Genomic DNA, 10,625 nt, shown 5'->3' with positions numbered 1-10,625 from the left:
GACACATGAGTGTGCAGAACAGCCATTCTAATACTGGCTAATGATTCAGAGGACCATTTAGGACATTTTCTGTGTAATTCAGGATAAAAGCAGTTTTTTAGAAAAATGTACTTTTGAGCCTGAATTGTTGAACAGGGTTCAATAGGTGGTTATTAGACTTTCCTGGATCTAAGGAACAGAAAACTACTGTCAGAAGGCAAATCTGGCCCACCATCTGTTCTTGTAAATAAAGTTTTATTGGCACACAGCTATGCTCATTTGTTTGGGTATCATCTGTGGCTGCGTTTATGCCACCACAGCAGAGTTGGATAGTAGCAGCAGAGACCACTTGGCCCACAAAGCCTAACATATTTACTTTCTGGCCCTTTACAGAAATTGTGTGCTTGCCTCCTTCTCTAAGACATCCTTTTTGGAAAGTCCACATCATATCAAACATATTAAGATGTATCCACACACTGGCTCAAAAAAACCCCAACACATTGATGTATAAATTTTGAAAGATTTTAAACAAGTTTGCTTTTGGCTACGGGCAACTTGTTAAAATTTACTGCTGGTTATGAAATCTTGGCAGTTGTACATATTTGTGAAGTCTTGCATTATGAGATTCTGTCCAACAGATTGTTTTCAAAAGTAATAAAATACTCATCCAATATTCATGAGTGCCAAATTTAACAATTGAGGAGAGCAAAATGTTATACTTTGTAGATATTTAATTAGACATTTATTAATTTTGATTTTACTGTTTTCTTTGTGTCTTTGAAGCTAATAATTTTTTTTTTTTCAGATCTTGACCATTTTCACAGGTCTCAATCCTTGGGGTTATAACATCCAGTGGAGAGTATGGCCCCATTGGCATCTTCACGAAGTACCCCTGACATATGATATTTCAGCCTTCCCCTTTAGATGCCAATCAATATTCTCTATTATCACCTTCCCCAACTGATGTGTGCCAGGAAACTTCCTGGCTGTGGGCTGGATCTCCCCACAAGTTCATTCTCACATCTATCTACATGCTTAAAAAGGTTTCTATTAGAAACACCGGCACCAGGAGGTTCTGCTGAAAGTTGTTAGCCTCCAGTGGAATTCACATATACTTGTGAATTCAATGAGTTCTTGCTAATGGCAATGAAGAAGGCAGTAAAACATAAATAGTAAATATTTTCAGGGGAAATGTGATTTTATTAAGAACATTAGCCTGCAAATTACTTAGCAATCCAAAGATAGTTGCAGTCTCAGAAGTTAAATATTTATTCTGCATTTCATCAATTTTGGTTTTCCATGTGCAATAACAATCCTGTTGGTGTTATGGAGCTTTTCATCTGAGCTGTTTTTTTGCTTACTTTCATGATTTACTAAACACAGAAGGTATCTCAGTTGTTAAAACTTCCATTTTCCCAAACTAGACACTAAGCAGGGAGATCTCATTTTATGTCCCTGTGAAGTAGACATCGGAACGGTTGCCTCAAAGATGATCTCTGGCAATTGTCAAGGGAATCAAGACAGTGCCAGGGACAGGATGTTTCTGAGATTGTTTCCCCCTCATTGGAGAATTTTTCTGTGTGGCAGAGACTGCAACCCTTTTTGAGTCATTGCCTCCTTTAAAATGTGTGTCAAAGGCCAAACAAATCTGCCATAAAGAAGGAGGAGGATAAAAATTCTGGAGCTGTAAAAACAGTCCTTTAACTCTTCCCAGCACTAGGACACTAGTACTGAAATATAAGGCAAGCATGAGGCTGCAGAGCCTTCTGATTGCCCTAATACACATTACCTCTTCCTCCTCAGTAAAAGTACCCTGACTTCTCATTGTGCACTTGCCACCCAGAATGGTAGTGACATTTCTACCCTCCACTGCAGCTAGGTATGGCCACATGACTAAATTCTGACCAGTGGAAGGAAGCTTCCAGTAGGTTTCCTTGGAGGGTGAGGATGTGCCTATGTCTTCCCTCTCTTCCCCTTCAACTGGCTGGAATGAGAATTGACGGCTGGAGCTGGGCAGCCATCCTGCAATGTTGCCATTACAGCTGATGCATGGTGTGACAACAGGATAGGAGGGGCATAGGTCCCCGACACCATGCAGCCCCCTACTATAGGGAGCATTAAATGTATCTTGTGTAAGCCATTGCTATGTTGTAAGCAGAAAATAAAACTAGAGCCCTGTCCCAACAGGAACTTTGTGTCAAAGGTCATTTTAAGGTCGTTTCCTTCCCAGCTGTGCACATCGCTTTGGACGGCTCAAGGTGGGCCCCATCAAGCTGAAGAAGAGGCGGCATTGGCAGAGTGTGGGGGCCAAGAAGGAAGAGGCCAGAATCTTCAGCGTTATAAACTGTGTCTTAACAGGTACAGCTCCCTGGAGACAAATATGGCAGAAGTGTTTATGTTTTTGAAAAAAAACAAACTGTTTTGCTGAAGAAACTACCAGCCTGGTCTGCAAAAGCCTGTGATTATTCAACCCCTAAACAATCCCTGGAACCACTGAACTGAAAAACAAGAAGGAAAGTGTGAGGAGTGCACAGCTGTGGTGAGGGCTGGCCTCTGAGCCCCACATCAGGAATGGCAGTGAAGACACCGGCGGGAGGAACCTCCAGGAGCGCCAGGTCAGGTTGTGGTGGGCGATGCTGGGAGGGCCCCGGCTGTTCCTGCCAGCTGAGACTTGCTGGTGTGTATGGGCCAATGGTGACTGTGTGTAAAGCTACACAACTATGCCAGTTCTCAAGCAAGGCAAATCATACCTAAAGCCAAAATGTTTCACTATTTTAGTTATTATCTTAGTTATACTACATTTCCATTTATATTGTTAGAGCTAGGGCTCAGACCCTTCAAACCCATTGTACAGACTGGATCACCACACCCCTCACATGGCAGGCTGGGTCCCCAGCCCCCTCACATGTAGGTCCATGCCAGGTAATTCGGAAAGATTCTGGGAGCTGTTGGCAGATGACACAGGCCCAATCTTCAGCTTCCTCAGCGGTAGCAGCTTAGAGGTCTGGTAGCTTACAGGCCCAGCAGTGGCAGTGGTGGTGACCTTGCAGAGGGTCCTGGGGGACACTAACAGCCACATCCAGCAGCAGTCCCAGGGATGGGAGGCACTGTGGATCAGAGCAACTCATCCTTTATACTTAAGTCCATAACCCAGGACACCTGGGTGCACATGGGCACTTATACTAGGATAACCAAGGAACACCTGAGAGCACGTGCCTGTTTACATCAAATGCTCAGCAAGATTCTGAATATCTGAGGGGCCCTGACCATTTTCTTATATTTTCCCAACACTGAGTTTATCCGTCTCCAACTTCCAGATGGGGGTGTTCCCTGCAGCTGCCCTGTCCACCATAAAGAGCCTCAACCGCATCTCATGGAGAGGGCTGTGCTTTACCCTGGAGTCCTGGATTTTGAGCCTAATGCAGTGATTAGATGGGATTTTGCAGGGGACAGGGGATGAGTGTGTTCTCTGTGTGGGAAGAAGGGCACACGCAGATACTGGGGTGGCCAAAGGGTTGGTTTGCAGCAGAGATTACTACTTCCCTTTCCCCTCCTATTATCCCTTCTTTCCTTATTCCTAAGAAATGAAACTCCTGAATCTAGTCAAGGCTATGACTTCTCCAAATGCAAACTACATTTCCCAGCCCTCCTTGAACAAGATGTGACCCTGCGACCAAATTCTGGCCAAAGGAATTTACATTGCAGAAGCGGAAGTGTGTGTGCAAATTCTAAGTGTCCTCTAGAGAGCAGGCATGCAGTCTGCGTCCCCCTTCCTCTTCCTGCAGGCAGGGACACAGACCTGAAGGTGGGCCAGACAGTGAGCATGGGCATGGAGCCGTCCCACAGTGGAGTCACATGGTGGAAGGAGCCTGATTCCCTCATGCCGGCAGCTATTAGAATCTGAGTCATACACCTTTACAAGAGAGAAAATAAACTTAAGCCACTATTTGTTGGAGGACTATGTTCTGTCATTCCCAGTCAAACTTAATACTAATTAACCCAAGTTATGTGACCTATAAAACAAATCACTAAGTTGAAAAAATATTGACATGTAAATGCTGTTATGTTTGAGAGTAATTATGTTGAAGAGTTAAATTTACTCATTGAATGCACTGTTTTCATTGTGTTCAAACAAATATTTGTGCGATGAGTGAGTTTAATACTTGCACCATGCTACGTTAGTATTTAACACATTTCTAAGATTCTTTTCAGAAATGGCAGTCACTGCCCTGTGGCATATCCTTTTAAATACTCTTTTTTCCTGTCCTTTTCAACTTGGATTTGATTTTTGGAAACTGCCAGAAGTCATTCAGGGCCTTGCTGGGTAAGCCAGTGAGTGAATTTGGCTAGGGAAAGGTGCGGCCATGGCAAGGTGGGTCCAGTTGCCTGAGTAAGAAGCAGTTCCCAAGTGGACCTGGACAATGTTGAAGCCCTGAGGCTTCCCTACTTTAAATGACTCTGTTTTTAAAAACTTTCTCTCTCAGACAGGCTGACAGAAGTGACATTAAGCTGTGGAATCAATGTGTATCTACATCGCCAACTCTGAGCCAGGGCTGCCAGTTCCCCAAGCACCTTGTGGGCCAAGTGTTTGCTCTGGGCTGTCACTGTCCTTTGACCACAGCACCCTTAAGCAACTGCTTATAAGAGTCTAAAAATAGAATAAAGACAATTAGGAGCTGCTTGCCCCTGACCAAAATAGACCTGGTGTAGACAGAACAGTAACTTGAATGCTTTCAACCAACCAAAATGAATTTGTATGTGTGGAACACTATTCCACTTATATGGACTCTTTAGTGCTTGTGTTAGCAAAGCCAAGGGCCAGGCACCAGGACCACACTGGGACACGTGGCCTGAAAGAGCATCCTTTTGAATATAGAATCGATTTGGAGGTGAAGTCCCACAAAGGAACTGCTACCTCAACCCACCTTTGGGAAGTTTGTCATTGCTCTGGGGTTTATTGTTTGTTTCCCTGTGGATGGCAGAATTCTTAAGATGCCTGCCCCCCCCGCCAAGACTCCTGACCCCTGTTGACTCAGACTCTAATCTGGCATTGCTGTGGAGGCTTTTGCAGGTGGGATTGAGGTGAATACTCAGCTGATTTTAAAGTAGGAAGTTTATCCTGGGTCTTGTGGGTGGGTCTAATGAGCCTGTAAAAGAAAAAGTTCTCTGGCTGGAGGCAGAGAGAAAGAGAGGTGGGAAGAAGAGGAAGTAGAGGTGTGACGAGACAGGAGGGGCTCAGAGAGGTTGTTGGAAGCATGAGAAAAACTCCACCTGCCATTACTGGCTGTGAAGGGGCCACAAGCCAAGGAATGCGGAAGGCCTTCACAATGTGACAACACCCCCCCCAACCTTTATCCCCATAGCTGACAGCCAATGAGGAGACAAGAACCTCAGTCCTACAAACTCAAGAAACTGAATTTGGTCAACAGCCTGAGTGAGATTGGAAGTGGATTCTTCCAGAGCCTGTAGAAAGGAACACAGACTGGCCGACAGCTTGACTTTGGCCTTGTGAGACTTGGAGCAGAGAACCAATTGAACCATGCCATGCCCAGACTTCTGACCTACAGAAACTGTAGGGAAAGTGAAGGAAAATGGTCAGGGCCCCTCAGATGTTCAGAATCTTGCTGAGCATTTGATGTAAATAGCCACGTGTGCCCAGGTGTTCCTTGGTTGTCTAATATAATTGCACATGTGCACCCAGGCATCCTGGGTTATGACTTAAGTATAAAGGATGAGTGGCTCTGATCCACAGCACTCCCCACCCCTGGGGGCGGGGCATGCGGAGGCTGCTACTGCTGCTGGAGGCTGTTGCTGCCAGTGCCCCTGGGATGTCCTGAGAGGCCACCACTGCTGCTGCTTCTGCTGCTGCTGCTGCTACTGCTGAGGACTGAGCTCATGTCATCTGCCAATGGCTTCTGGGATCGATCCCAATTACCTAGAGCATGGACCTGCATGTGAGGGGTCTGGTGACCCAGCCTGGCATGTGAGGGGTCTGGTGACCCAGCCTGGCATGTGAGGGGTCTGGTGACCTAGTCTGTACAATGGGTTTGAAGGGTCTGAGGCCTAGCCCTGACAATACAAATGGAAAGTTAGTATAACTAAAATAATGAAATGTTTTGGCTTTGGTTGTGAATAGCCTTAACTGTACAATTAGAGTAGATTAATGGCTATAGCCTGACAATTGGTGTAGTCATGTAGCTTTACACTGTTAGATTAAATTTGTGTTGTTTTTAAGCCACTAAATTTGTGGTAATCTGTTTGGCACCAATAGAAAACAAATACACTCCCCTTAGCAAGAATGCAAACTTCCAGGGGGTGCTGCCTGTCTTCTCTGCCAGGGCACCCCCAGTGCCTGGAACAGTGTCTAGAATAGCATAGGTGCTCACTAAGAGCTCACTGGGTGGATGAGTGATGGGGCGATGATGACAGGTGCTCCCACAGGAAGGCTGGGAGGAGACCCGAAGGACCACAGTAGCAGAGGGAGCTGGGACTCTGTGTGTGTGGAGTGGTGTGGGTAGGGTTGATGGCCACTCAGTTCTCTGGGGACCAGGCTGTGGTCTTGGGCAGAGGAGAAATAGTGAAAATGTGATCACAAGACTCTGGTTCTGCTCCCTTGGCCAGTGGAGGCCTCAAGGTTCCTGCTCAAGTGTCGCCCAGGTGAAAAAAGGACATGCAGGGGTCATAGGGTCACATTTTAATCTGCTGCTGTCTTTCCTCCATAGTTTTATCATGAAAATTTTCAAACCTACAGAAAAGTTAAAAGAATTGTTCAGTGAAGACATTTATGCCCACCACCCAGATTTGGTAGCGTTTTGGTACATTTGCTTTAACGCACATCAGTACATCTTCCTTCTTCTTCTTCTTCTTCCCCTTTTCTTCTTCTTCTCCAGCAATCTTATTCTCTGATGCATGTCAAAGTAAGTTGCAGACATCAGTACATTTCACCCCTAAATACTTCTGCCTAGGTAGCATTGAGTTTGATATATTTTTTTTTCCTTTTTGTCTTTTTTACTGACCGGTAACGGGATCGCAACCCTTGGTGTTGCGCCCCGTACCGGGGACCGGCAATGGGATTGCAACCCTCGGTGTTGCGCCCGCACCGCGCTCAGCCAGTGAGCGGGAACCGGTCTCCACATGGGAACCGAACCCTCGGCGGGAGCGCCGCCGCGCTCCCAAGTGGCGCACTCTCCAGTGCGCCACCAGGCCGGCCCAGAGTTTAATATTTTTTAAAGGTAAATTTTACAAATGAAATGCACAGATCTGAACTTTACTGTTCCATGAGTTTTCAGAAATGCATCAAGCACTGTATCCCACACCCTAGCAAGATGCAGACCAGAGCTGGTCACCAGAGCAAGCTGCACTGACGGGGACGGTCGCTTGTCCAGCGTGGTAGCCGCCAGCCGCGAATGGCCTTGGAGCGCCTCAAATGTGGCTACTGACACTGAAGAACCGAGGTTTTTATTTTATATAATTTTAAATAATTTAAGTTCAGAGACTCTATGTGGGTGGCCTGCCACCTTAATTTAAACTTTGGTTGAGACAGTTGTAGACTCACGTGCATCTCTAACAGGTGCACAGAGAGGCCCTTTAGACCCTCTGCTCAGTTTTCCGTCGAGGGTAATGTCTTGCCACACTCCTGCCGGGAATCCCAGCCAGGATGTGGACAGTAACACACTCCGCCTATTTCACTCTTATTTCTTTGGTTTGCTTATGCTCATTTGTGGGCGTATTGAATTCTGTGCAGTTTTGTCACTTGTGTAGGCCATTTTGTCACCACAGACAGATGCTGAACAACATGGAGTAGGACCAGCCCCCTGGGGAGCCCCAGGCTGCCCTGTTATACCACTCCTACTTCTCTCCACCTGGCCGCTCTCCCAACCCCTGCTCAGCATTTCTAAACATTTTCACTTAGGTAATGTTAAATACACGGGCTAACACAGTATGTAATGATTCACAATTAGCTCTTTTTGATCTGCCACAGTTTTTGAATGTCCGTCTTCCCCACTCACAGAGACTGCAGGCTCCTTGAAGGAAGGAATTGCTTACAGCTGAATCCCCAGAACCTGGCATTCAGTAGGCACTCCATGTTTATTGATTTAATGAGAGACAATCCAAACAGAAAAGGATTTACATGCCAATCCCTATGCTGAAGAGTGTGCAGTGCAGAGAAGCATTCAGAGGAGGTGACTCAAAGGCTGAGCACAGGAAGGGAGGGTGTAGGAAAGGGCATTCCAGAGGGGGCACAGTATGGGTAAAAGCTGGGGGCAGAACCCATCAAGAGGTTGTGGGTCTGTGCCCCGACTTGTGTGGATTGGCATGGCAGGTGAGGCTGTGGAGAAATTCAAACTCTTGTGTGCTGTTGGTGGGAATGTAAAATGGTGCAGCTGCGTGGAAAACAGTGTGAAAGTTTCTTAAAAAGTTAAAAATAGAACTACCATTTGATCCAGCAGTCTCACTTCTGGGTGTATATATCCAGAGATACATGTATTCTCAAAGAGACGTCTGCACTCCCATGTTCATTGCAGCATTATTCACAACAGCCAAGATCTGGACGTTACCTGAACATTCATAAATGGATGAATGGATAAAAAGGCGTGGGATATACACACAGGAAATACTATTCAGCCTTAAAGGAAGACATCGTGCTATTTTCTACAACATGGATGGACCTGGAAGATAGTATGCTAAGTTAAATAAGCCAGATACAGAAGGACTAATACTGCGTGATTCCAATTATTATGAGTTATCTAAAAGAATCAAACATTGAAGCGGAAGTGGTTACCAGGAGATGGGGGAGGGAGAAATGGGGAGTTGGTCAATAGGTATAAAGTTTCAGTTATACAAAATGAATATGTTCTAGAGATCTGCTGTACAACATGGTCCCTATGGCTAACAATATGTATTATGCACTTAGAACTTTGTTAAGAGGATAGCTCTCATGTTAAGTGTTTTTATCATACACACACTGACACAAAAGCAAAGGAACACAAGGTCATTGAGAGGCAAGGGATTCAGTCTTCACCAAGTAGAGAAAAAAGAAGAGAGAGAGAGAAACTCAACTGAGAATCCTGCTTGCCATTTCCCGCCAGCTTTATTGAGGTTTAATTGATAAACAATATTTAACGTACACAATTTAATGAGTTTGGACATATGTACACACCCAAGATACCATCACAACAAACAAGTTATATGGGGTGTTGAAGTCACTCAGAAGTCACCCCCTTGCTGGGTGTCTTCTCCAGTTTGGGCCTCAACATCCATTTGTAAAATCGGGGATTCATTTTGATTGGTGAGTTTTCCTCCTGAGTTCTCCAGATCCTCAGCATTTTGGGGACATCACGTTGGTCTAGACTCAACTGTGGCAGAGGAACTTTTGTCTGCTGGCATTTTTATATATCTGCCTATTTTTCCACCAGCATCTCTTCACCCTTTTTCTGGAAAAACACCTGGAATTTCTTTTGGGCAGTTCCCTATCTCTTCATCCTTTGCTTCAGGGGCAGATCTTGAATGATCTAAGCACGTCAGCATAGCCCATCCCCTCGGCCACCGTCATTAGTTCAGTGATGTGCATTTCACTCAAACAGAGTCAATAAGAGTCAGGCCCAGGAGTTCTCTTCAACTCTTTGGGTGGGATTTGAAGCTGAGGGGTGTAAGTGCAGGGGCAGGTGCAGCCACCCTGCAAGGGTGAGGGGAAGATGTGACTCCTGGGACACTGGATGCAGGCAGCATGGAGGTGAGCTGAGAAGAGAGAGAGAAGCTCCTAATGATGTCACTTTGGTCCTGCATCTGGTGCAGAGCCATGGCTACCCTTGGACACTTACCTGTACCAATGAATTCACTGTTGTGCTTAACTCAGGATTTTTGAAAGCAGCCCTGAGTAAAATAATTTTCTCGAATAAAACAATTTTCTGAAAAGTTTTAACTATGAGTCCAGCTTTCCCAGAGAATCCTCCTCCTGAACAGCTCTCATGTGCTTTGCATAGCTTAAAATGGGAAATCACTTAAACTTTGGCCAGAACTGCATGTCCCCTGGGATGAGCCACAGCTGGACAAGGACTGCAGTGGAATATTTATGAGGAATAAATATTTATAATGAAACCGAGAGTAGCTTAGCCTGCAAAATGGAAACACTGGCCCAAACACCCCCTTTTAAGAAAGTTCTTTATAACCACAAAGAAGGTTTGAGTCTCTATATTTTTGCATGTAATAGATACCTCCTCCTTAAAAAGATTCAGTTATGAATTCAGGCATCTCAAATTTAATACTTGAGAACCAAGTGAATTAAATTAATAATTTGTGAAAACATCTTCCAGTTCTTTAGATGAAAGGAGTGTGATATTCATAAACTTCTGTTTGTGACTTCCACAGCAGTTGATATTATTCTGTTGCATTTTGCTGAGTAGCTTTACGAGATGCAGAAGGATCTTTAGGGAAAGGCTGGGAGAGCAGGAAGGGACAGAGGTGAGAGGGCTGCATTATTCCCACACTGGCTCTTAGCCTCTCTGGCTGTTTATGATGGAGCTGGATGATAATCACTGTCTTTGTTTTCTCACTTTCTGGGTTTGTTTTTCAAAGCTCTTATCCTTCTATTTTGAAAGCATATTAACTTAATCTGCCATGAGACCTATAAATCAGATCCCAACAGG

General features: G+C 45.1%; 1 pseudogene; it reads left to right on the top strand.

Moving 5' to 3' along the window:
* Positions 1-3,883, top strand: part of LOC103596125 — a 26,994-nt pseudogene extending 23,111 nt beyond the window's left edge.
* The last annotated feature ends 6,742 nt before the right edge of the window (positions 3,884-10,625 follow it).

The sequence above is a fragment of the Galeopterus variegatus genome, unplaced genomic scaffold (assembly GCF_000696425.1).
Source record: "Galeopterus variegatus unplaced genomic scaffold, G_variegatus-3.0.2 Scaffold1944, whole genome shotgun sequence".
Classification (NCBI taxonomy): domain Eukaryota; kingdom Metazoa; phylum Chordata; class Mammalia; order Dermoptera; family Cynocephalidae; genus Galeopterus; species Galeopterus variegatus.
The sequence above is the reverse complement of the archived record's forward strand: the minus strand, read 5'-3'. Positions and strand labels throughout refer to the sequence as shown.